The sequence below is a fragment of the Oncorhynchus masou genome, chromosome 4, assembly GCF_036934945.1.
Source record: "Oncorhynchus masou masou isolate Uvic2021 chromosome 4, UVic_Omas_1.1, whole genome shotgun sequence".
NCBI lineage: Eukaryota > Metazoa > Chordata > Actinopteri > Salmoniformes > Salmonidae > Oncorhynchus > Oncorhynchus masou.
In genome coordinates this window covers 6,345,063-6,370,096 of record NC_088215.1, presented here as the reverse complement: position 1 = coordinate 6,370,096, position 25,034 = coordinate 6,345,063, and the positions used below count along the sequence as shown (strand labels likewise).

Below are 25,034 nucleotides of genomic sequence, written 5' to 3'. Positions count from 1 at the left end.
AGGTTTCACGTTCCGTTTTGTTGTTTTGTATTTGTCTCAGTATTTTCATGTATCGTCATTTGTTTCATTATTAAACATGAGTAACCAACACGCTGCATTTCGGTCCGACTCTCTTTTGACAAACGAAGAACGCCGTTACAGTTTGGGAAATAAAGATATAAACTCCCTTTTTCAGGACCCTGTCTTGCAAAGAAAATTTGCAAAAATCCAAATAACTTCACAGATCTTCATTGTAAAGGGTTTAAACACTGTTTCCCATGCTTGTTCAATGAACCATAAACAATTAATGAACATGCACCTGTGGAACGGTCATTAACACACCAACAGCTTACAGGCGTTAGGCAATTAAGGTCACAATTATGAAAACTTAAGACACCAAAGAGGGCGTTCTACTGACTGAAAAATACCAAAAGAGAGATGCTCAGGGTCCCTGCTCATCTGCGTGAATGTGCCTTAGGCATGCTGCAAGAAGGCATGAGGACTGCAGATGTTGCCAGGGCAAGAAATTGCAATGTCCGTACTGTGAGACGCCTAAGACAGCGCAACAGGGAGACAGGACGGACAGCTGATCGTCCTCGCAGTGGCAGACCACGTGTAACAACACCTGCACAGGATCGGTACATCCGAACATCACACCTGTGGGACTGGTACAGGGTGGCAACAACAACTGCCCTAGTTACACGAGGAACACACAATGCCTCCATCAGTGCTCAGACTGTCCGCAATAGGCTGAGAGAGGCTGGACTGAGGGCTTGCAGGCCTTTTGTAAGGCAGGTCCTCAGCAGACATCACCGGCAACAACATCGCCTATGGGCACAAACCCACCGTTGCTGGACCAGACAGGACTGGCAAAAAGTGCTCTCCACTGACAAGTCGCGGTTTTGACTCACCAGGGGTGATGGTCAGATTCGCGTTTATCGTTGAAGGAATGACCGTTACACCGAGGCCTGTACTCTGGAGCGGGATCGATTTGGAGGTGGAGGGTCCGTCATGGTCTGGGGCGGTGTGTCACAGCATCATCGGACTGAGCTTGTCGTCATTGCAGGCAATCTCAATGCTGTGCGTTACAGGGAAGACATCCTCCTCCCTCATGTGGTACCCTTCCTGCAGTCTCATCCTGACATGACCCTCTAGCATGACAATGCCACCAGCCATACTGCTCGTACGGTGCGTGATTTCCTGCAAGACAGGAATGTCCGTGTTCTGCCATGGCCAGCGAAGAGCCCACATTTCAATCCCATTGAGCACGTCTGGGACCTGTTGGATTGGAGGGTGAGGGCTAGGGCCATTCCCCCCAGAAATGTCCGGGAACTTGCAGGTGCCTTGGTGGTAGAGTGGGGTAACATCTCACAGCAAGCACTGCAAGAACTGATTGTTACGCAACTTCTGGAGAGAGTTTGCTGCACTGAAAGTAAAGGGGCTGAATCATTTTGCACGCCCAATTTTTCAGTTTTGGATTAAAAAGTTTGAAATATCCAATAAATGTCGTTCCACTTCATGATTGTGTCCCACTTGTTGTTGATTCTTCACAAAAAAATACAGTTTTATATCGTTATGTTTGAAGCCTGAAATGTGGCAAAAGGTTACAAAGTTCAAGGGGGCCGAATACTTTCGCAAGGCACTGTAGCTAGTTACATTCTTATATTAGCTCTTTAAAACAATGCTAATTGTGTCAGAGAAGTGTTGGCTTGTATTTTGAAGCTACCTTGGAAAAATGTAAAAATATCTTCTTATACCACTTGGTCGTTTTCCGAGTGCATTCCACAAAGCTGTTTATCATGTCCGCCTTATCCACTGCCCCCATTTTGAGGTTATAGTCAAGCACGCAGTCTGGTTTGATCTTTCTCTCTCCCGTCAGGTGGTCCACCTTCCCTGTGGCCGACATGGTTGCTGTATGGACAGTGGAGAGGACATGGACGTCTCGTTTGTCATGCCACTTTACTGCCAGCTGTTGACATTTCTTATTTTGTATAACGGGTCATTTAGGATGGCAGTAGCATTGTTGATGAAATGCAGTAATCGCAGCAGAGCTAGGAAGCAGTCTTGGGAAAAGAGGGTGACAAAGAAGGGTGTTGCAAACATAGGATCTGTGCTCCAGTATTCTCTTAGGGAGTTCTTCTTTACTATCCCCATGAGAAAGACATTCACCAGGAAGGTATACATTTCACTAATTGTGATTGACCCCCCACTCCTGTAGCTCCAAGGCATAGCGATTGGTCTCTGCTATGTCTCCCACCAGCTCCTCTGTCAGAAACAACTTGAAGCGCTCTGCCTCAGATGGAAATGGCAAGGGGTGTTGCCCTCCAGAAGGGGACTCATCAAAGCAAACAGCAGGGCCAGGAGGGGTGAAATGGCTGGCGGCCTTCCAGCTACCACAGAACTCCTGTACTTCATCCATTGTCGGTCTGCCTCCATCACCACCAGCATCTTCAAAGGGAACTGGGACTTTGTCAGTGGACAACGGGTCCTCAGATTCAGGGTTCTCAATGGCTGGGGGGCAGCTCCTCACTGTCAGAATCTCATTCCTGACTTTCAGACTCATTGTCAGAATTTTAAAAAAATCCTCAGAATTTCCGCATTTGTGAGTTGTCTCCTTTTGAAAGACATTGTTAATGCTACAGCTTAGCTCACTAGCTACATACATAAACAACAACACTGAATGGCTCAGAGTGGGAGTGAGAGGTTACGTGATTGACTGCCTGCACACACTATTTGTATCAATAAATCACTATTAGAAAATGTTTTGTGTGGTAATTAATGATATATTTACTGTTTTATTCAGATGTTTTTCAAGTACCGGTGATAAATCATGCATTCCGATTCTTGCATAGATTGTAATGGGCACATACTATGTATGTAAAATACTTTTTTGAAGGCTGTACTGATTATGATGAGCTAAGCTAATTCCAGCTATGTGTGGAGCCTGCATTCTGGGTTTCACGTAATCGTCTGTCGGACCAAAAATGCTACAACAAAATGAGGTGAGTAAGGGTTCACTCGTTTTTTGAGAACTTCAGGAAGTGAATGGTGGGATGTGAACGATGGTAGATGACACAAACCTTCAACATGCACACTATAAACAGACCAAAGTAATCTTATTATCTTTGGTTTCTGTGAGGAAAAAAAGCCTGGCTGCACTCTGAAATTAATCATCGTCGGATGACTTTTGATTTCTAGAAAGTGTTTCACTTTAATTAATTAATTTGATCAATGGTGAGCTCACCCATGATGTGATTCATTATAAATAGTAATTGCTATTAGCTAATTAATATTGTAGTTTATGTCAGCCGAGAGTTAGAAAATATGACCGCTTGTTTTGCGTCAATCTTTCCTCAGTTAGCGCTAGGCCAAATGGAGCCTACATTTTTCCGGTTTAGATGATTGTGTTATGCTATAGATACTTCTGTGAATATCTGAACATTGCATCCAAAAATAAACTGCTCACATTCTGGACATAACTTTGTAAGGACTGTGTTTGTGTAAATAGTTTCTGAAAAAAGTGTGGCCAGCTCAAATGCTGACTGTTGCCTCATTCGAAACTTGCCGTTCTAAATAAGCGTTCTAATCACAAGGGTGTGATCGTACGCTTCAGGGACCACTGTAGAACGATCACACCCATGTGATGGTACGTGTGAAAGGGTAAATTGTCAGCCATTGTTACCATTAGTGCTAGTTTGACCACCAGAGGGGATCTTTGAGAAGCATTTGATAACCTTCAATACTGGCAGTACTAGAGAATTTAACATATTTTTTTGTAAGAACATAGTATATGGGATTGATTTTAAGAAATGTTGCTTAATTAATTTGATTAATATTATAGTGTTTCTATTCCAAGAAAAATGAAAAACTAAAATATGGCGCTGTATAACGTGACGGTCGGGAGTAGGCTACAGTACTAAGAGCATAACATTTCCACACCCTAATTGGAGTCTAACCAATACCCAAACGGAGATTCTGAGAAAATAAAAATCTCATTAATTTATCAAGACCAGTCCCCATGCTTGTCTCAGAGCAGTGCGAAACGATGCTGAAATATGCTTTTTAAATAAATAAGACCTAAACCACTTTTAACAGCACATTACTCAACAATAGTGAGACTCATGTCGCCTACGATAGGCCTACAGTATATCGGGAAAAAATATATTCTATGACGTGACTCTCTGCCAATAATTCGATTTAGAGGGTTAGAGGATTCTAAATTAATATCTAAGGGGCATTTTTCGTTAGGATCAGTGAGAATATCTATTAAGCTTTTATATAATTCTAAATTAATTAATAATAATAATCTCTTTGTTTAAACAAATAATGAGATTTTGGAGATTTTGTTTTCAAATATCCTAAAGTGAGTGAGAAAAAGGCCATTCTTGAACATGGAGTGAGACATTATTACTAATTTGTAAATAAAGCCAGTTTGTTGTTTAGAATGATTTATTTCTGTTTTTAGAGGGAGAGAAACCAGAAGCCCACCGTCGCCTCATAGGTCTCCCGGTTGCGGCCAGCATGTGTATTGAACCAGCATCTGTAGCAATGCAGTTTGCACTGTGATGCAGTGTCTTAGACCGCTGCGCCACTCGGGAGGCCAAACCCACAAAGTTTTCAATGCTGATCAATTGCCTTGCACAAAGTATCAAAATACAGAGAGGTGTTGGCAAGAGTCTATTGTCCTGCTAATAGCCCATAAAGGGCTATTATAATACATGGTGTCCAGGTCAGGATAACCAAAGCATTTCTTTTATTAAAGACTATCAGAAAAAATGTTGGTACTTGTTTATTTTGATCCAAAGCCATGAATGAGTGAGCCACTCAGCTCTATGTAGGTACCGGGGCTATATGACTGTGCCATCAACGTAATTATTTAGCAGACATCACTTGCTTATCAACACATATATCTTAAGAATATCACAGAATATAATTCAACATTTTAGTTTCTCTTAGAATAAAAAATCTTAGTGTAACAACAGTTTTAGAAAGTATTCCTGACGAGTAGAAACAAAAAACAAGTGTATTTTTCAGGGTGTGCGCACGCAGGACAGAGGAATAGCAATTCTTACACTATTGTTCTAAATTCAATCACCCTCTTCATCCTCATCATTCAGATAATTGAAATTCAATTTTGTAGTCAATTATCAGTTTCTATTTGGTTTATGTTGCCCATCCATTGTCAGTTAGAGACACATTAGCGCCTTGGGACCCAAAAGCATAATCAGTGCTCTAACTCCCGCTTGCGCTGGCCTGGAGCAATGAAGCAGTGACGAAGGTACAGTCCTAAACCATAAATTACCTCGGTAAGTCCCGCAGCATAATCGCAAAACTTTTAGTTGAGAAACCACTGTACGAGGTATTTGAGGTAGACACTGTATGTGCAAGAAGGCAGGGTAAAGTGACTAAGCATCAGGATAGATAATAATACATGTCAAATAAAGAACAGATGAGCAGCAAATGATGAGTGTAAAAGTGTGTGTGTGAGTGTGTGTGTGTGTATGTGTGTGTGTTTGGGTTGTGGCGGTCTGCGTGTGTGTGTGAGTGTGTGTGTGTGTAGTGTACAGTATGTGAATGTGTGTTGGTTTTGTGTGGGAGTGTCAATGTAGTGTGTGTGAGTGCGTATGTATATGGTTTGTAAATACAGTCTAGTGAGTGTGCGTAGGGTCAGTGCAAGATAGAGTCAGTGCAGGTAGTTTGGGTACTCTTAATATACTATTTAGCAGTCTGGCTATTTAGCAGTGTTATGGCTTGCGGGTAGAAGCTGTCTCTGATCCTGTTGGTCTGAGAGCCGATGCTTCGGTGCAGCTGATGGTGCAGCTGTAGAACCTGTTGAGGATCCGAGGGCCCATGCCAAATCTTTTCAGCCTGCTGAGGGAGAAGCGGCAATGCCATGCCCTCTTCACAACTGTGCGGGTGTGTGAGGACCATGTTAGGTCCTTAGTGATGTGGACATCAAGGAACTTGAAGTTAAGAAACTTGACTCATCAATGTCGGTGATCATGCCGACCAACTTGGTGTCGTCAGCAAACTTGATGATGGTGTTGGAGTATGGCCACGCAGTCGTGGGTGAAAAGGGGGTACAGGAGGGGACTAAGTACACACCTCAGAGGGGCCCTCGTATTAAGGGTCAGTGTGGCGGAGGTGTTGTTGCATACCCTCACCATCTGGGGCCGGCGTGTCAGGAAGTCCAGTATCTAGTTGCAGAGGGAGGGGTTCAGTCCCAGGGTCCCCAGCTTGGTGATGAGCTTGGAGGGGACTATGGTGTTGAATGCTGAGCTGTAGTCTATGAACAGCATTCTCACATAGTTATTTCCCCTCTTGTCCAGGCGGGAGAGGGCAGTGTGAAGTGCACTTAAGATTGCTTCACCTGAGGATCTGTTGGTGCGTAATGCGAATTGGGCCATAAAAGGCATTTAACACGTTTGGGGGTTGTGCATCGCTGGGCAATTCATGGCTGGGTTTCCCTTTGTAATCCATTATCGCCTGCAACCCCTGCCACATACAATGAACATCGGCACCAATGTAATAGGATTCCAACTTCCTCCCATATTGTCCTTTTGCATGTTTGATGTCTCGTTGAAGGTCGTAGTGGGCTTTCTTGTATGCGTGCGTCCATGTCTATGTCCCGTTCCTTGTAAGCAGAAGCTCTAGCCTTTAGCCCTGCATGGATTTTGCTTGTAATCCGTGGTTTTTGGATTGGATACGTTCTTATAGTCACTGTGGAGACAACATCATCTTTGCACTTCTTGATGAAGCCTGTGACTGTTGTGGTAAACACCTCAATGCTATCGGAGGAATCCCGGAACCTATCCCAGTCTGGGATATGACTAGCAAAACAGTCTTGTAGCCTCTTGTCTGCTTCATCCGACCACTTCCGTATTGGGCACATCACTGGTACTTCCTGTTTGAGCTTCTGTTAGTAAACAGGAAGCAAGAGAATTGAGTCATGGTCAGATTTGCCGAAGGGAGGACGAGGAAGGGCCTTGTATGCATTTCTGTGGGTAGAACAAAAGTGTTCTAGAGTTTTTGCGCCCCTGGTCGCTCTCCTGAGTTAAAGTCTTCGACCACCAGAAACGCTGCCTCTGGGTGAGTGGTTTCCTGTTTGTCAGGGAGAATTCAAAATTTCCAAACAATTCATTTAGCGGTATAGATTTTGTTGTAAATGCAGCCGCGCCGACTGGCCAACCGTACCCGCTGCCACTCCCCTTGCCACGCCCACTACCTAAACCCTTTAGATCCAGAAAAAACCCTGTAAAGTATTAAGTGTTTGAAGAGACAGAGTATGTTCTTTGAACAGCAGTGAAATCTGATGAATGATTTAAGCTTCCATGGGGAAACAACAAGAACAGAGAAAAAGATGAGCACAAGATTTTAAAAAACCTGACCCGTCCCAATTATAAGTCATAAGCCACCTATCCTGTGCCCACAATTAGCTATCTCTCAATTTCATCAAAAAAATCGGGCTGGCTTTTTTTCTCATCATTCTGTTCTCACAGATCACTCTTCAAAGGCCTGTCTGTCTGTTAGATTTAAATCAGTAACTACCACCCGGTGGCTACAGAAGCAGTCCGATCTCATCCAAGGAAAGGTAACATACTTTTTCTGTTCCTTACTAGTGTGAGAACGGGAAAACTCACAGTACTTTCTTACATACGTCATAACAGTAATAGCGCTTGATTTAGAAATCAGTCTAGGACCACAATTAAATAGCTGTCCCTGGATGGCAGTGATGTGCGGTGAGGTCTGAGGCTGACTATTGAGCCCCACAGCGGACATGTCATAATACCCATAAAACCTAGCAAGTCAAACACGGAAATGGTTCCAATCTTTTTCCCATAGGAGATTTTAGAAACATTTCAAATTAATTGAGTTGACGGCGGTGGATGAATGACATGACAATAGGCCTCAGGATCTCGTCACGGTCTCTCTGTGCATTCAAATTGTCCTCGATAAAATGTAATTGTGTTCATTGTCCGTAGCTTATGCTTAACCATACCATATCCCCACGCCTGTGGACCACAGAAAACCGCTCGCCCACATGACGCCATACATGTGGTTGTAAGGCTGGTTGGACGTACTGCCACATTCTCTAAAACAACATTGGAGGCGGCTTATGGTAGAAATTAACATTTAATTCTCTGGCAGCAGCTCTGTTAGACATTCCTGCACTCAGCATGCCAATTGGACGATCCCTCAAAACTTGAGACATCTGTGGCATTGTGTTGTGTGACAAAACGGCACATTTTAGAGTGGCCTTTAATTGTCCCCAGCACAACATGAACATGAACATTGATATTGTCCAGTATGTTGAAGTAGATTTGCCATCCCCTCTCTATTCTGATCAGTTGTTTGGGCTACTATGAGTTTTGCTTTCTGCCAGATCATTGCATTTCTGCTCAAATCGCTCATAGAAACTATCACAAAGTCTTTTTGCTGCTGTTCCAGTGCTTTCATTGTTGTCGCTGATACAGATACGGTAGACACCCATATCCATCACTTTCTGCTGCAGAACACGGAAGAGCACGTCAGTCCTGATCAACTTTAACTCGCCGTAAAACGAACGTAACCGTCAAAAAGGCAACAGATGACGTGTGACGTCCATAGGCAGGAGCGACTTGTACCAGATCACAGCAAATTTGGGAAGTATTAGTTCAGAAATCGATTTTATCATGCAGAAGAAAAAAAAATCATGAAGATGAGAAAATTATTATTGATAAAATGTATATTTATTTCTTGCTGCCTGTCTGTTTATTGTGGTCTGCCTGTTTACAGTCATTTTTTCTGCACGTCACTGCTGGATGGCATCAGTAAGGTGGGGCCACATCCTGGCCCTTAGCCTGGTTCTTCTGGCATCTGATGTACTTCTTTTCCATCTCATAGTCCCCCACAGGGAGAGATAGTGTTCTGGCTCATGGAGGAAGTGGAGGACAAAGACATATATTTACATAAACGGCTCTCCTGGAGGAAGCTGCTCCTCTCCTCTGGGGTGGGAGTCTGCAGCTCAGGGCTAGATGAACGGGCCGTCTCCATATCTCTCCACATGCTGGAGGCTCTCCTCTGCACAGGGGGTGAAGGAGGCACGATCTGCCACGGGAAGTAAGGCCAGGATGTCTCTGCTGAGTACGTCTGCATCTCATCGACGGACATCCATGGTTTCTTGGGGTAGTAGGGTTGAGAATTCCAAGAGACAAGAGGATCAGTGGTCAGGTCATCTTTTCGACTATCCATGGACAAGGTGGACATTGACACCCTCAGGTTCACCAGTCCAAGGAGGTTGTCCATTGGTCCATCGCCAAAAGACTTGTAATCTGATCTGGCTTCTTCTTTAGTCTGTCTCGCATAGCTGATATTGTCAAAATGTTGTACATGGTCTGGTTTTGGGTGGGTGGTCTTCTTTCTTTTGCTGTAAAGGTGGGTAGAATCCACAATGTCTGTAGAGCCACCACACATGAAAACGCTGAAGAACCACCACAAACCTCTGCTCACACCTTTTCTCTTCATGATAAAATGTTTTAAATGAGGTTCCTGTCTTCAGAATCCAGGAATTTGAATTGTGTTGCCTGGGAAACTTACCACAACAATGTTTAATGACATGTTTGGAATGCCAGTAATATCATTCATTGTTATGATGCAATGACATCATACTGTTCTAAATTAGAATGTTCAATGCAATGGCCTTCTGTGTGCTCTGCAATGGATAGGATTGTCATCTCAAAAGTGTTCAATATTCTAACCAATTCAATATTTATTGACTGTTTGATCTGTTTGGGAGCTCCACTATTAATGACCAGTGCAACGATTGATCTTCTGATTCCACTGACTGGATCTTAATTTCATCACTCTTTTGTTGCTGAGTGTATTTGTAGTGTATTTGAGTTATATTTCTCGAGTGAGTTGCAAATATCTCTAACCATCGCCCCTGCGTGAGTTTTTTCATGCTCGTGATGTCAGAATGCTCTCAACAGGACAGTTACCCACGCTGCCCTCAAACCAAGGCACGCTGCCTGTTAATTATCAATAGGCTATGTTTCAACTTGTCAATTTCAAATTATTTTCAAACAAGTTTTATTTTCTAACAACAGTTTGAATTGAGGTGTGTTCTGCCTCCTCGTTAATTTGTATAAGTAGTAGCCCATTTCACTCTTGCGGACAATTTATGTTTGAGGCTTTACTGAGGAGACAAACTTCTCTCTTCCAAGTACTTCCTGAGTGTTTCCCCAGCTCAAGGATGAAGACATTGCGCATCTCTAGTCAGAACAGGCAAAACAACAAACGTTTTCTCCCAAAACATTTTCTGGCTGGCGCCCACATTGCCTTCATAGTTCTTTGTCTTGCAAATTGGGCATGTATGCATTCCTATCAAAGTAAGTGGCTTATTTTCTGTATATCGTGTTGTCGTTTCTGCTGTAGCACACCACATGTACAGTTGAAGTCGGAAGTTTACATACACCTCAGCCAAATACATTTAAATTCAGTTTTCCACCATTTCTGACATTTAATCCAAGAAAAAAATCCCTGTTTTAGGTCAGTTAGGATCACCACTTTATTTTAAGAATTCGAAATGTCAGAAAAATAGTAGAGAGAATGATTTATTTCAGAATTTCTTTCTTTCATCATATTCGCAGTGGGTTAGAAGTTTATATACGCTCAATTAATATTTGGTAGCATTGCCTTTAAATTGTTTAACTTGGATCCAATATGACTGGGGTCATTGTCCATTTGGAAGACCCATTTGCGACCAAGCTTTAACTTCCTGACTGATGTCTTGAGATGTTGCTTCAATATATCCACATAATTTCCCTCCCTCATGATGCCATCTATTTTGTGAAGTACACCAGTCGCTCCTGCAGCAAAGCACCCCCACAACATGATGCTGCCACCCCCGTGCTTCACGGCTTGCAAGCCTCCCCCTTTTTCCTCCAAACATAATGATGGTCATGATGGCCAAACAGTTCTATTTTTGTTTCATCAGACGATCTTTGTCCCCATGTGCCGTTGCAAACCATAGTCTGACTATTTTATGGCGGTTTTGGAGCAGTGGCTTCTTGCTTGCTGTGCAGCCTTTCAGGTTATGTCAACATAGGACTCGTTTTAATGTGGATACAGACACTTTTGTACCTGTTTCCTTCAGCATCTTCACAAGGTCCTTTTGCTGTTTTTCTGAGATTGATTTGCACTTTTCACACCAAAGTACGTTCATCTCTAGGAGACAGAACATGTCTCCATCCTGAGCGGTATGACGGCTGCGTGGTCCCATGGTGTTTATACTTACGTACAAATTAACATGGTACCTTCATGCGTTTGCAAATTGCTCCCAAGGATGAACCAGACTTGTGGAGGTCTTCAAATTTTTTTCTGAGGTCTTGGCTGATTTCTTTTGATTTTCCCATGATGTCAAGCAAAGAGGCACTGAGTTGAAGGTAAGCCTTAAAATACATCCACAGGTACACCTCCAATTGACTCAAATGATGTCAATTAGCCTATTAAACGCTTCTAAAGCCATGACATAATTTTCTGGAATTTTCCAAGCTGTTTAAAGGCACAGTCAACTTAGCGGATGTAAACTTCTGACCCATTGAAATTGTGATACAGTGAATTATAAGTGAAATAATCTGTCTGTAAACAATTGTTGGAAAAATTATTTGTGTCATGCACAAAGTAGATGTCCTAACCGACTTGCCAAAACTATAGTTTGCTAACAAGAAATTTGTGGAGTGGTTGAAAAACAAGTTTTAATGACTCCAACCTAAGTGTATGTAAACTTCCGACTGGATGGATCATAATGTATTTACTGTTTTATTTAACATGTTTTCAAGTACTGGTGACAAATCATGCATTCCGAATCTTGCATAGATTGTAATGGACACATATGATGTGTGTAAAATACTTGAATGTTGTACTGATTATGATGAGCTAATGCTAAGCTATTTGCTGGCTACAGTTGAAGTCGTAAACAAACATGGCTGCCATCATAAACAAATTAGCTGCTGTTAGCTTAGCTGACATATATTTATTTTCTAAACAGCATTACATTAGTCTCTTGTGCTCACCAGAGATGTGATACTTTGTAAACTAGTCTAGCTGTTAGGTCGCTAATTTATGTTTTTTTTTTGTCAAAGCAACCTGTTATTTAGACTTGTTTATGGAATCTGGTAGTGGATGTGAGTTTGGCTGTGGATGTGTTCCGTGTGATGCTTGGATGATGTTCGCATTTATCTTTTACAATAAAAGGTCAAAATGAGGAATAAAGTTTAAGACCTTTATTTTCCATCAGTACAAAAAAAAAACATTTTAGATGCTGTTCAGACAACAATGGTGTTTCGACATGTTTGTTGCGTCATACATTCTGTTGCTACTATTCCAATCACGTATTTGAGATCGGTACGCTGCAGGGACCACTCAACAATGATCACAAATACGGGATTGTAGCATCAAAGGGTTAAAGAGGCTTCTAAAGTTTGTAATTTCCATACAGAAATTTCAGACTTGATTTGCCCTAACAGAAATATTATCAACCCCTACAAAAATGTCCATTAATTATCATCCACATAATAATTCACATTTCCTGTTGCTGCAGGATTATTTTCCTTCAGTAGTAAACTGGCTCAAATTAAGATCCTATATCTGTACCTGTACTCCACTGTGTGCAGAAAGGAACACAATAAACCAAACATACCTACAGTAGACATGTCCCAGGTCACAACAACTCATTCAGTTTCACTTCTATTTATTTCAAGCCCAAGACAAGTGACCCACCCAGTCATCATTGACAAAGGAAACCCAGGTATTTAAACATGGGCCACTAACTTCTCCTCTGGTCTTCTCTGTCTGACCCTGGCCAGGATTGGAGAGGCCAAAGTCACTGGCCTTTCCATGTCGCTCTCCCGCTAAGTCGGCCATTAGATCAATAAATAATGAGAGTCTGGTGACGCCGTGCCCGCCCGTGGCTGCACCCACTGAATGCCACTCTGTGTGCCAATGGGGACAGCCGACACCTCAAAGGGCCAGATAATACCACCATTGTTGTGGGGGTGCCATGTCCACAGCTCCACCCCTTTCAGTGCTAGTGCCAGAATCACATGGCAGTGAGTGGAGATAATATAAACATGTCAAGGGGAGGTTCTGAGAAGAGAAGAAGAGTGGGAATGACATACATCAACATATTTGGTCATTTTATTTAGACAACAACAGAGGACCACCAGAACAACAGAGTACACAGGTACAGCACCATCAGAAAGTATTCATACCTCTTGACTTACTACACATTTTGTTTTGTCACAGCCTAAATTCAAATTGGATTAAATAAATAAAAATCTCAACCATCTACACACAATACCCCAAAATGACAAAGTGAAAACATGTTTTTAGAATTTTTAGCACTTTTATTGAAAATTAAATAAAGAAATGTCACATTTACATAAGTATTTACACACTTGAGTCAATACATGTTGGAATCATCTTTGGCAGCGATTACAGCTGTGAGTCCAAGAGTTTCGTACACCTGGATTGTACAAAATGTGACCATTATTCTTTTAAAAAAAATGTCAGGCTGTATCAAGTTGGTTGTTGATCATTGCTAGATGGTCATTTTCAAGTCTTGCCATAGATTTTCATGCCGAAGTCAAAAATGTAACTAGGCCTCTCAGGAACCTTCAATGTCGTCTTGGTAAGCAGCTCCAGTGTATATTTGGCCTTGTTGTTTCAGGTTATTGTCCTGCTGAAAGGTATATCTGTCTCCCATTCGCCTCAATTACAAGGCTTTGAGTACATAAAGTTAATTTCTTTGCCAAATGTTTTTCAGTTTTCCTTTAGTCCCTTTACAGGATGCATGTATTTATTCTCTCCAGACTTCCTTCTTTTCACTGTCATTTAGGTTAGTATTGTGGAGTAACTACAATGTTGATGATCCATCCTTAGTTATCACAGCCAGTAAACTCTTAACTGTTTTAAAGTCACCATTGGCCTCATGATGAAATCCCTTAGCGGCCTCTCCGGCAACTGAGTTAGGGTGGATGCCTGTATCTTTGTAGTGACTGGGTGTATTGATACTGTCACTTGAGTTGACGCTGTAGAGACGAAGCAGGTACGGGGAGTAAAACATTTAATAAAGAACGGACATGGAACGAGACAGGAACAGCGTCAGCAAACAGGTAACACAAACAAAAGACAATTAATGCAGCCGCGGGGGAACAGAGCAAGGGAACTGACAAATATAGGGGAGGAAATAAACAGATGAGTGAGTCCAGGTGAGTCCAATATCGCTGATGTACGTGACGAGGGAAGGCAGGTGTGCGTAATGGATGGAAGGAGTGCGTGATGCAGGGCAGCCTGGCGCCCTCAAACTCCAAGGGGGAGGAAGAACGGGAGCAGACGTGACAGATACACCATCCAACGTGTAATGAATAACTTCACTATGCTCAAAGGGATATGCGATATCTGCTTCTTTTTTTTTTTTTACCCATCTACCAATAAGTGCCCTTCTTTGCGAGGCATTGGAAAAACTCCCTGGTCTTTGTGGTTTAATCTGTGTTAGAAATGCACTGCTCATCTGAGGGACCTTACAGATAATTGTATGTGTGGGGTACAGAGATGAGGTAGTCATTCCATGCACAGAGTGAGTCCATGCAACTTATGTGACATTTTAAGCAAATGTTTAACTCCTGAACTCATTTAGGCATGCCCTAACAAAGGGGTTATATCGTAATTGACTCAAGACATTTCAGGTTTTTATTTGTAATTCATTTGTAAAAGATTATTTGACATTGTGGTGTATTGTTTGTATAGGCCAGTGACACAAAATCTAAATTTAATGCACTTAAATGCGGGCTGTAACACAACAAAATGTGGAATAAGTCAAGGGGTATGAATACTTTCTGAAGGTACTGTACCTGTGTACTCTGTTGTTCTGGTGGACCTCTGTTGTTGTCTAAATAAAATAACAAAATATGTCGATGTGAGAATGCTGTTCATCGACTACAGCTCAGCATTTAACACCATAGTACCATAGTACCCTCCAAACCCTGGGTCTCGACCCCGCCCTGTGCAACTGGGTACTGGACATCTTCACGGGCCGCCCCCATGTGGTGAGGGTAGGTAACAACATCTCCACCCCGCTGATCCTCAACACTGGGGCCCCACAAGGGTGCATTCTGAGCCCTCTCCTGTACTCCCTGTTCACCCACGACTGCGTGGCCATGCACGTCTCCAACTCAATCATCAGGTTTGCGGACAACACTAAAGTGGTAGGCTTGATTACCAACAACGACGATGACGGCCTACAGGGAGGAGGTGAGGGCCCTCGGAATGTGGTGTCAGGAAAATAACCTCACACTCAACGTCAACAAAACAAAGGAGATGATTGTGGACTTCAGGAAACAGCAGAGGGAGCACCACCTTATCCACATCGATGGGGCAGTAGTGGAGAGGGTAGTAAGTTTTAAGTTCCTCTGCGTACACATCACGGACAAACTGAATTGGTCCACCCACACAGACAGCGTCGTGAAGAAGGTGCAGCAGCGCCTCTTCAACCTCAGGAGGCTGAAGAAATTTGGCTTGTCACCAAAAGCACTCACAAACTTCTACAGATGCACAATCGAGAGCATCCAGTCGGGCTGTATCACCGCCTGGTACGGCAACTGCTCCGCCCACAACCGTAAGGCTCTCCAGAGGATAGTGAGGTCTGCACAACGCATCACCGGGGGCAAACTACCTGCCCTCCAGGACACCTACACCACCCAATGTCACAGGAAGGCCATAAAGATCATCAAGGACAACAACCACCCGAGCCACTGCCTGTTCACCCCGCTATCATCCAGAAGGTGAGGTCAGTACAGGTGCATCAAAGCAGGGACCGAGAGACTGAAAAACAGCTTCTATCTCAAGGCCATCAGACTGTTAAACAGCCACCACTAACATTGAGTGGCTGCTGCCAACACACTGACTCAACTCCAGCCACTTTAATAATGGGAATTGATGGAAATTGATGTAAAATATATCACTAGCCACTTTAAACAATGCTACTTAATATCATGTTTACATACCCTACATTACTCATCTCATATGTATATACTGTACTCAATACCATCTACTGCATCTTGGCTATGCCGTTCTGTACCATCACTCATTCATATATCTTTATGTACATATTCTTTATCCATTTACACTTGTGTGTATAAGGCAGTAGTTTTGGAATTGTTAGGTTGGATTACTCGTTGGTTATTACTGCATTGTCGGAACTAGAAGCACAAGCATTTCGCTACACTTGCATTAACATCTGCTAACCATGTGTATGTGACAAATAAATTTGATTTGATGTATGTCATTCCCACTCTTCTTCTCTTCTCAGAACCTCCCCTTGACATGTTTATATTATCTCCACACACTGCCATGTGATTCTGGCACTGGAACTGTAAGGGGTGGAGCTGTGGACATGGCACCCCCACAACAATGGTGGTATTATCTGGCCCTTTGAGGTGTCGGCCGTTCCCATTGTGGAGTTATACCTAGGCTAAATATAAGCCTTCCACAACCACAAGACCCACAAATAATTGAATTATTGACGATCTTGGGGATCAGGAGCAGACCGGTCACCTCTGCTGAGGCGTGGGAAACATGTCAGTCATGTCAAATAGCGAGTTGAAACCGGTTGTCAGAGAGGAAGATGTGATCTCTCAACTTTGTTGTCGTGAGAGGCAGGGGGAGGGGCATGGTGTGTGCGTAAACCATAGAGGAAGAGGCGAAGCAAGAGGTTACACTCTCGCTAAAATCTGTCCAAAATAACGCCAATGCTGATTTTGGACCGAAGCATTGGTCTCTGGTGTAAATGGGAAGGTGCACACAGCACAGAGGAGCGAAGGAGACGAGAACAAAAATACATGAGAACAAGCGGACATAAACACGGCAGCGTGGCCTAGTGGTTAGAGCGTTGGACTAGTAACCGAAAGTTTGAGAGATCGAATCCCCGAGCTGACAAGGTACAAATCTGTCATTCTGCTCCTGAACAAGGCAGTTAACCCACTGTACTTAGGCCATCATTGAAAATAAGAACTGGTTCTTAACTGACTTGCCTAGTTCAATGAAAGGTAAAAAAAATAAAAACACTCATAAAACAAAACAAAAATAACAAAACCTTGATTCTCGCGATAATGGCATTTTGAATATCCTACAAAAACATACATTCAAATTCATTCAAATTCACTGTACCTACCACCAAGGCAATGAGCCATAGCTCAGCTGGCTCTGTAAGTAGATTACATCAGCCTACAAACTGTGTGTTGCAGCAACTATCCTCAGTCGGAACTGGGAACAATCATACACCGTTGCACCCTACAAAGACTCCCTTAGAGGAGGCTCTCAACATCATTTCCAAAGACAGAGAATCTCTGACAATATGTGTTTTTAAGGTCCCAACAGGTTAGCAGATAAAATAGAGCAGAGGCCAAGTCTTCTTGAAAAGAAACACCCTGCAAATCAGTCACATTTATATATTCCCTGGCCATGAATAAAGCCAGTTCACTGCAGAGGACAGAGGCCCATTCACTAGCCTGTTACTGGATAATGGAGGAGCTTTGCAGCTACAGCACAGAGACCCACCCTCTCCCAAGACAAGGAGGGCGACTTCTAAAGTGACTTCACTCCTCCCGCAGCAACAAGGACACTGTTGTTGCACCCCTTTCGTTCCACTCGTGACAAACGTAACAGCCTCCGGCCTGACTGGGTGGTGAATCGTTTTTAACCGCAAGACAGTGAGTCGGGGGAGGGGAGGGGGCGCGCGATTTGGTGTCAGACGAACATCACACAGAGAAAACACGACACAGCTTCTGTGCTTGGTGGTAGTACAGAGAGAGAGAGACATTGTACGTGGTCCGGGTAGGACATGTCATGGCAATAAAGAACACTAACTGCACATCAACAAGTACTGTAGCTAATGGACAATAACAGTGAACTAACAAAAAGAATCGCCATAATCGTCGTAACGCATTCATTTTTAGGAGAAGGGCGATTCAACTTTATATTCAAGTAGATATAGTTCACCCAATAGCATTTTCTCTAACAAAGTTGGGCAAATTTGGTAGTCATTTTACGAGCAGAACAGCACGGTCAGGGGGAGAAACTTCACTTCCACGTGGTGAAAACCATTCCTTTTTGAGACAAGGCTGTCACCAGAGCTGTGTTGTATTTATTAGGTATGTCGTAGCTCATTTCCAAAGATGCATTATTACATTTAATGCATTTTGTACTATTTTTGTCATTGTTACGATGGTTATTTACAAAATACCCAGTACATACTGTGTAAGCCTAACAAGGCTCTTAGGACTTCTACTGTAATCCTGTTCACAGAAGTCATAGGTGCCAATAAAGAGGGTTGCTATGGGCTGTAGGTGGCCATTTCATAGGCACCCAGTCTCTATAAAGAGATTATCAAGGGAGGGGCAAAGTCTGATCCAAACACAGCACCTCATAAAAAGGGTTAGACTGCAGGCTAATAAGCTTATGGCGGTCTTGAGCAAGAGAAAGAAAGAGACCGAGACAGAAAGAGAGATACTGACTTTCCAGATCATTTAATACAGTCGAAGTTTATTCTTCTTTATTAACGTCATTAACAATGGGGGTTAGGGGAGATGTCATCATGTCAGTTTTAAAATGGAGTCCAACGGTGACATAACCTCAGCAGTCTGACTGTTGAGGTAGCAGATGGAGGGTGGCAGTTTACATTTCAAACCCTTTGAATTATTCATTGAGGTAGAACACAGACTACCCTGAAAGGCAAATAAATAATTGTTTTTAGAAAAAAAGTATACTATGTTCTGCCTAGTGGCACATCGGTTTAGGGCACTGCATCTCAGTGCTAGAAGCGTCACTACAGACCATGGTTTGATTCCAGGGTGTATCACAACCGGCCGTGATTAGGAGTCCCATAGGGCGGCGCACAACTGGCTCAGCATCGTCCATGTTAGGGTTTGGCCGGGGAAGGCCGTCATAAATAAGAATTTGTTCTTAAATGACTTGCCTAGTTAAACAAAGGTTAAATACAACAACAAAAAAATGAATTATGAATCTCCCTCAGAGAGTGAAGATGGTCTTCTGAAATGAAAACTAAAAAAGATAGGTTCCATCTGTCAACTACTGGTGTCATCCTCATACAAGGCAGCGATTTAGCTATAGGTAAGGATACCGGCCATTTGCTTATGAGCAGCAATGTCACAGAGAACACACCACATTATACTATCATACAAATTCAGGACAGAAAGACACCACTTTTATTTGTTTTTCCACACTCTCCAATCATCAGTCAGAAGAACGGTGAAAAGTTGGGAGGTAACCATGGGCAAAACAAAGTTCCCAAGCAAATGTGTTCCACCTATAGCGTTGAAGCGAAATCGGCCAGGTAGACAACCTCCCCATTTTCCAAGTTCAGGGAGAACAAGAAAATTAGGTTGCGTCCTATTTACTATGTAGGCTACTACTTTTGAGCTGAACCCTATGGGCCCCGGTCAAAAGTAGTGCACTACATAGGGAATAGGGTGCCATTTCGGACGTAACCCGAGAGAGATAAGAGGTGGTGGCTTGTAGGTGCCCACGACTGGACCTTTCCAACACATCAAGTCGACCTTGATAACAATGAAGGAGTGGGGTAAAGCAGAGGAAGGAATGTGGAGAGGAGAGGAGTGGACCAATTCAATAGCATTTGTATCTTTCTGTCCAGTGGGCAAAAGGGAAACAAAGGGATCTTTCCAGGAATGACTTTCATTAATTGACTTTACCACAGAAGCAGATCTCCAACTTAGACAGATGTACAGCATTCGCTGACTCAGAGCTATGACAGACAGCAAGTTGAACAGACAGCAAGTTGAACAGACATCAAGTTGAACAGAAAAAGGTTCAGGCTAGGTGGCGTGTAGTTTAATGAATGTTTTGTCTGCTCATTCACTCTGTTCAAAAGAGATGTGTCACACAAGTTATAACCTAAACATGAACCAAAGTCATGAGAATGGTGAGCATGTAAAGGGCCCTTGACAGGGAATGTAGGCTAAAATACAGTTATAAGCGGTGCATGCTTACACTACACAAACATAGGCCTAAATGTGGGTCATCGTGGCACACCCAATGTTGCTGTTGTTAACATGATATAGCCTATGAATTACTTAGTAACTTGTAGTAGGCTATGTGTAATACACCATAGGCTACATGCTCTCAGTACGTGCCCCGGGGTTGATGTTAACTAATTGTGTTTGCTATCCTTTTGCGACTGCCGAGCCATAGAATCCTAACGGGATCCTCACAAATGGCAGTCTCTGAAGAGCTCCATTCATGTTCAGCCTCAGCAGCCTTCGATGACCCCACGTTTCTTTTTATTCCCTAATCAAGGCATGAAACAGACACCCAATCCTGAGGGCTTTTCGCCCCAAACAAATGGACTTGCATAACCGATCCCCGCACAACCCGTCGACATACCAGGGGTGAGTCGGTAAGAGCATCTCATCTGGGGAGGTTGGAGTCGAGTAGGGAGACCGGCCTGATTAAATAAAGGAAACGGATCCAGCCCATTTCAGGAATGGAAACTCTGGTGAGAGTGATATGACGGTGTTATTTTTAAACTCTCCCAAGCAATCCGCAGAGGATGTCGTCCACTACTGAGGAGTGTAGTCAGATGACAGTATGATGATGCAAAGTCAGTGTTCTCTGACAGCACAATCGTGCTTATAATAGACTAGAGGAGGAAAGGGAATTTCAAAGGATACACAGTAGGCTACCAACAGACCTACCATACACAGATGACAGTTTGAATCGAAGCCAGTTTCTCTTCAAATAGGCCTAGCCCTACACAGAGAAGGGTCAAAGGGTATTTCAAAGTAAAGACAGGCATATGCTACACACAAACACAGCTCTACTATGATAGCCGACAGAAATGAATATGACTGGACAGTTGAGCAAATGAGCCGAATTTGGAGGAAACAAAAGAGAGACTGACGAGGCCAGATGCTCAAGCGAGATGATGCATGCAAATCAGTTTATGTGGTGGGAACAATAGCCCCCAGCTGGGCTTTCTCCGAGCGGGCCAAACCGGCTTGTCAACCACACAAGGGAAAGAGAGACCCTTCATTGTGCACAACCAGTAACGTCATATATATACTTCAAAAAGTGCCATAGGCACATTTCAAGTCCACATACTTACCTCTCTCTTAATAGTTAAATAGGTAGGTAAGCTACTTGGTTTCAACGTGTGAATGATGACAATGGGCAATAAAAACCAACCTCGGTTTAGGTATTTCTTACCGCTGGAAAACGTTGTCATTGTTTGGTTTCTGTGCCATGAAAAGGCTAACTTGAAAGTGGAAAGTCATACATTGTAGGCTAGGCCTACTATGGGTAATAGTCGACAACAACAAAAAGTGTAAAGGTGTGCAACAATTAGGCTACAATTTTATATTTGACTGATGATGACAATAACTTTCCCCTTGGTAGCCAAGCAAATTGCCGTAAAATAACACTTTAGCTACATAAAATAAAGCACATTGTATGCGTTTCAAACTCGCCTTACCTAATGACAATCCGACAGCATCATCTGGACTTTCCCGATATTCGCTCGAAATCCAATTTGAATGCTCCAGCTGAGAAAAACGCACACCGAAGATTGAAAGGAAAGCAATTCTGTCCGTGCTGACCTAAACACCGAATTGTCGAGTTATTTTTTACATTCACCTGCTAAAATGTGTTTATGACGTTGTTATATGCTGTCCAACTATTTTCGCTCTAATGTACTGGTAAACGGACTCAGTGTAGGACAATACTAGAGTGAGCAATCTTTACAATCGGGCTCCAGTCTGCTTGTGCTCACATGAAGTTACGTCATGAGACGCGTCGAAACGTACCATGGGCCTTGTAGTTGTCGCTCAGTCTACTGGAAATAACACACACACACACACACACACACACACACACACACACACACACACACACACACACACACACACACACACACACACACACACACACACACACACACACACACACACACACACACACACACACACACACAGTACAACTAACCTTGTGGCAACAATTCTGTCCCATTCAAAATCCAATTTTCCCTAACCCCTAACACTACCTTTACACTTTATTTTTATTTTTATTAATTTAAGCGTTATTTTACCAGGTAAATTGACTGAGAACACATTCTCATTTACAGCAATGACCTGGGGAATAGTTACAGGGGAGAGGAGGGGATGAATGAGCCAATTGTAAGCTGGAGATGATTAGGTGACCGTAATGGTATGAGGGACAGCTTGGGAATTTAGCCAAGACACCGGGGTTAACACCCCTGCTCTTACGATAAGTGCCATGGGATCTTTAATGACCTCAGAGAGTCAGGACACCCGTTTATCGTCCCATACCGTGACTTTTGAATAACCTCTTAGTTCACAATTTATTGGTTTGCCTCTGCATTTGATTGGAAAAAAAATGGTCTTCTTCAGTCTTGCTTGCTTGTCTTTACACAGACATAATTCATGTATTCCTGCTTCAATATCTGCCATTTGTCCCACACTTTCAAAGAGCTCTTCACACCATACTGCCGAAAACCTGAGGGACATTTTTTTCCTCCAGCAATGAAACACACATCAACATAGCAACAGCGCTGCATTTGGTTCTTGAGAGTTCAGTAGGAGCATAGGGTGCAGCGAACGCTGTGCTAATACTAGCAAATATTACGTTTCCAAACCACTAAGCGCTTGTACGGCTAACCTGTAAGCTGTTGTCATGCAGTCATGGAGACTGTAACCATGAACACTGATATGTTTACGTAGTGTTTCAAATACCACAAACTTGGAAGACGCAGAAGTCCTTCTTCTCTGGATTCTTATGTGTGTGTATGGGGGGAGGGTGCATTTGTGTGTGTGTGTGTGTGTGTGTGTGTGTGTGTGTGTATGGGGGGAGGGGGGGGGCATTTGGCAAGTCAGGACATTTGGCCGATACTCACAAGGAAAAAGGCTATTTTAGGGTTAGGGTTTAGGTTTAGGGTAAAAATTAGGTTTAGTGTTAGGGGTTAGGTTTAGGGTACGGAGTTAGGGTTAGGGTAAAGAGTAAAGAAAAGTAGAATTTTGAATGGAAATCAATTGTTGATCAGTCCCCAAAAAGTCTTCACAAGTATTGTAATGCTATGTGTGTGTGTGTGTGTGTGTGTGTGTGTGTGTGTGTGTGTGTGTGTGTGTGTGTGTGTGTGTGTGTGTGTGTGTGTGTGTGTGTGTGCGTGTGTGCGTGTGCTTGCATTTGAGAGAGAGAGAGAGAGCGAAAGGAAGAGAGAGAAACCAGGATAAATACATTATCCGTGTGCTTGAGCACATAGGTAATAGCAGTACATGTATATAATAACAGCTTATGTAAAATGAAGTGAAATAAGTGAATTCACCACTGCAGTCCATTCTAAAATAAAACAGTTGAGTGAATAGGGGTGGGAGATGACAAGCTGAGACAATACATAAGCGCGAGCGTCTGTTTCTGCATTGTCATTGTCAATGAATCAATGCCTGCCCTCTCAATAACCTCTTCATCAGGGTGTGTGTGTGTTGGTTGGAGCTTTAATATGTAGGCGATGATAGCTGAGTCATGGTTGGCTGTGGTGTGTGAATAAGTCTCTGTATCGTACTTGAGCTGAATGACACTTAGGTTTCATAATCTGTTCCTGATGTCCAATACCTTTTGTTTTTCCTCTAACACTCACTTCATTGTTGGGTAGGGAGGTTACAATAATGTTCCCAATACTCAATTTTACCAGACAAGAACAAGGCAGTCTGTAGGCATTTGCCTTAGGAAATGTGTCAAACAGTGTAGTAAATACAATACACTGTATTCCTATTACCTAGCAATAACAGTAAAAACATCACAACGTATAACAGTAATATCATCACTACATGTACAATGTTAGTGTTTACAGAATTTCTCAGAAAATTCATTTAATTTTATTTGACAAAGAACCAAAGGGCTATATAGGCCATATAAGGTAAAATGCTGGGAATATCTCAGTAGTATCCCTTTTCATCCAGATGTTTTTGCACAGCTCTCTTATTCTTAAAAAAAAAGTTATTCTCTTCTACATCCCTCCTCTTTCTCCTTATCCTTCCTTCCATCTCTCTCTCTCTACCAGCCAGGTGCTAGGGTAATCAGATACATTCTCCGAGCATGGTAACGATGACATGGCTGGTTCAAGGTCACCGTGGGACCAGAGGTCATGGACAATGTGATGTGAGGTGAAAAAGGGCGGGTGCGGGTACTGTAGCAGTTGTAGTGGTAGTGTGTCAAATAAGATCCTTACAAGAGCAAATAGTGGAGAGTGCAGATTAGAGATTTGGCTGTTTGTATATTGTGTCCATATATCTGTGCAATGCCTGAATGGTGTGCTTTTTCATTAGAGACCAACCCTTAACCCCAAAAGTTTTGTCACATGGCGTGGTCGCATTTCCTGGACTGAACAGGATCAATTGAAATGCAAAGAAATACACATACAGTAAGTATATGATTCATGGGTTCCATGGGTGAACTCAGATGGCAGACCCACACTGAGTAAGTTGTGCCATCTAGTGTTCATTTTGTAAATACATGGACATACGTTGGGTATATACACTGAGGGTACAAAATATTAGGAACACCTGCTCTTTCCATGACATTTACTGACATGGTGAATCCAGGTGAAAGCGATGATCCCTTATTGATGTCACTTTTAAAGTCAGTCAATGAAAATTAAAACTTCAATCAGTGTAGATGAAGGTGAGGATGCAGGTTAATCAAATCAAATCAAATTTTATTTGTCACATACACATGGTTAGCAGATGTTAATGCGAGTGTAGCGAAATGCTTGTGCTTCCAGTTCCGACAATGCAGTAATAACCAACAAGTAATCTAACTAACAATTCCAAAACTAATATCTTATACACAGTGTAAGGGGATAAAGAATATGTACATAAAGATATGAATGAGTGATGGTGCAGAGCAGCATAGGCAAGATACTGTAGATGGTATCGAGTACAGTATATACATATGAGATGAGTATGTAAACA

At 42.7% G+C, this 25,034-nt stretch overlaps 1 protein-coding gene and 1 long non-coding RNA gene across 2 annotated transcripts in view; one reads left to right on the top strand and one right to left on the bottom strand.

The window, feature by feature from the left end:
* The window catches only part of LOC135522295 (E3 ubiquitin-protein ligase pellino homolog 1-like), a 44,571-nt gene extending 22,778 nt beyond the window's left edge, over positions 1 to 21,793 (bottom strand). Inside the window, exon 1 of the mRNA XM_064948412.1 lies at positions 21,524 to 21,793. The gene's annotated coding sequence lies outside the window, so the exon portion shown is untranslated. The remainder of the gene's footprint in view (positions 1 to 21,523) is intronic.
* On the top strand, positions 6,953 to 12,213 carry LOC135520522 (uncharacterized). The gene is made up of 3 exons (XR_010452398.1): positions 6,953 to 7,068; positions 7,479 to 7,570; positions 8,492 to 12,213. It is a non-coding gene; the product is annotated as an uncharacterized LOC135520522 (long non-coding RNA).
* Positions 21,794 to 25,034: the final 3,241 nt, after the last annotated feature.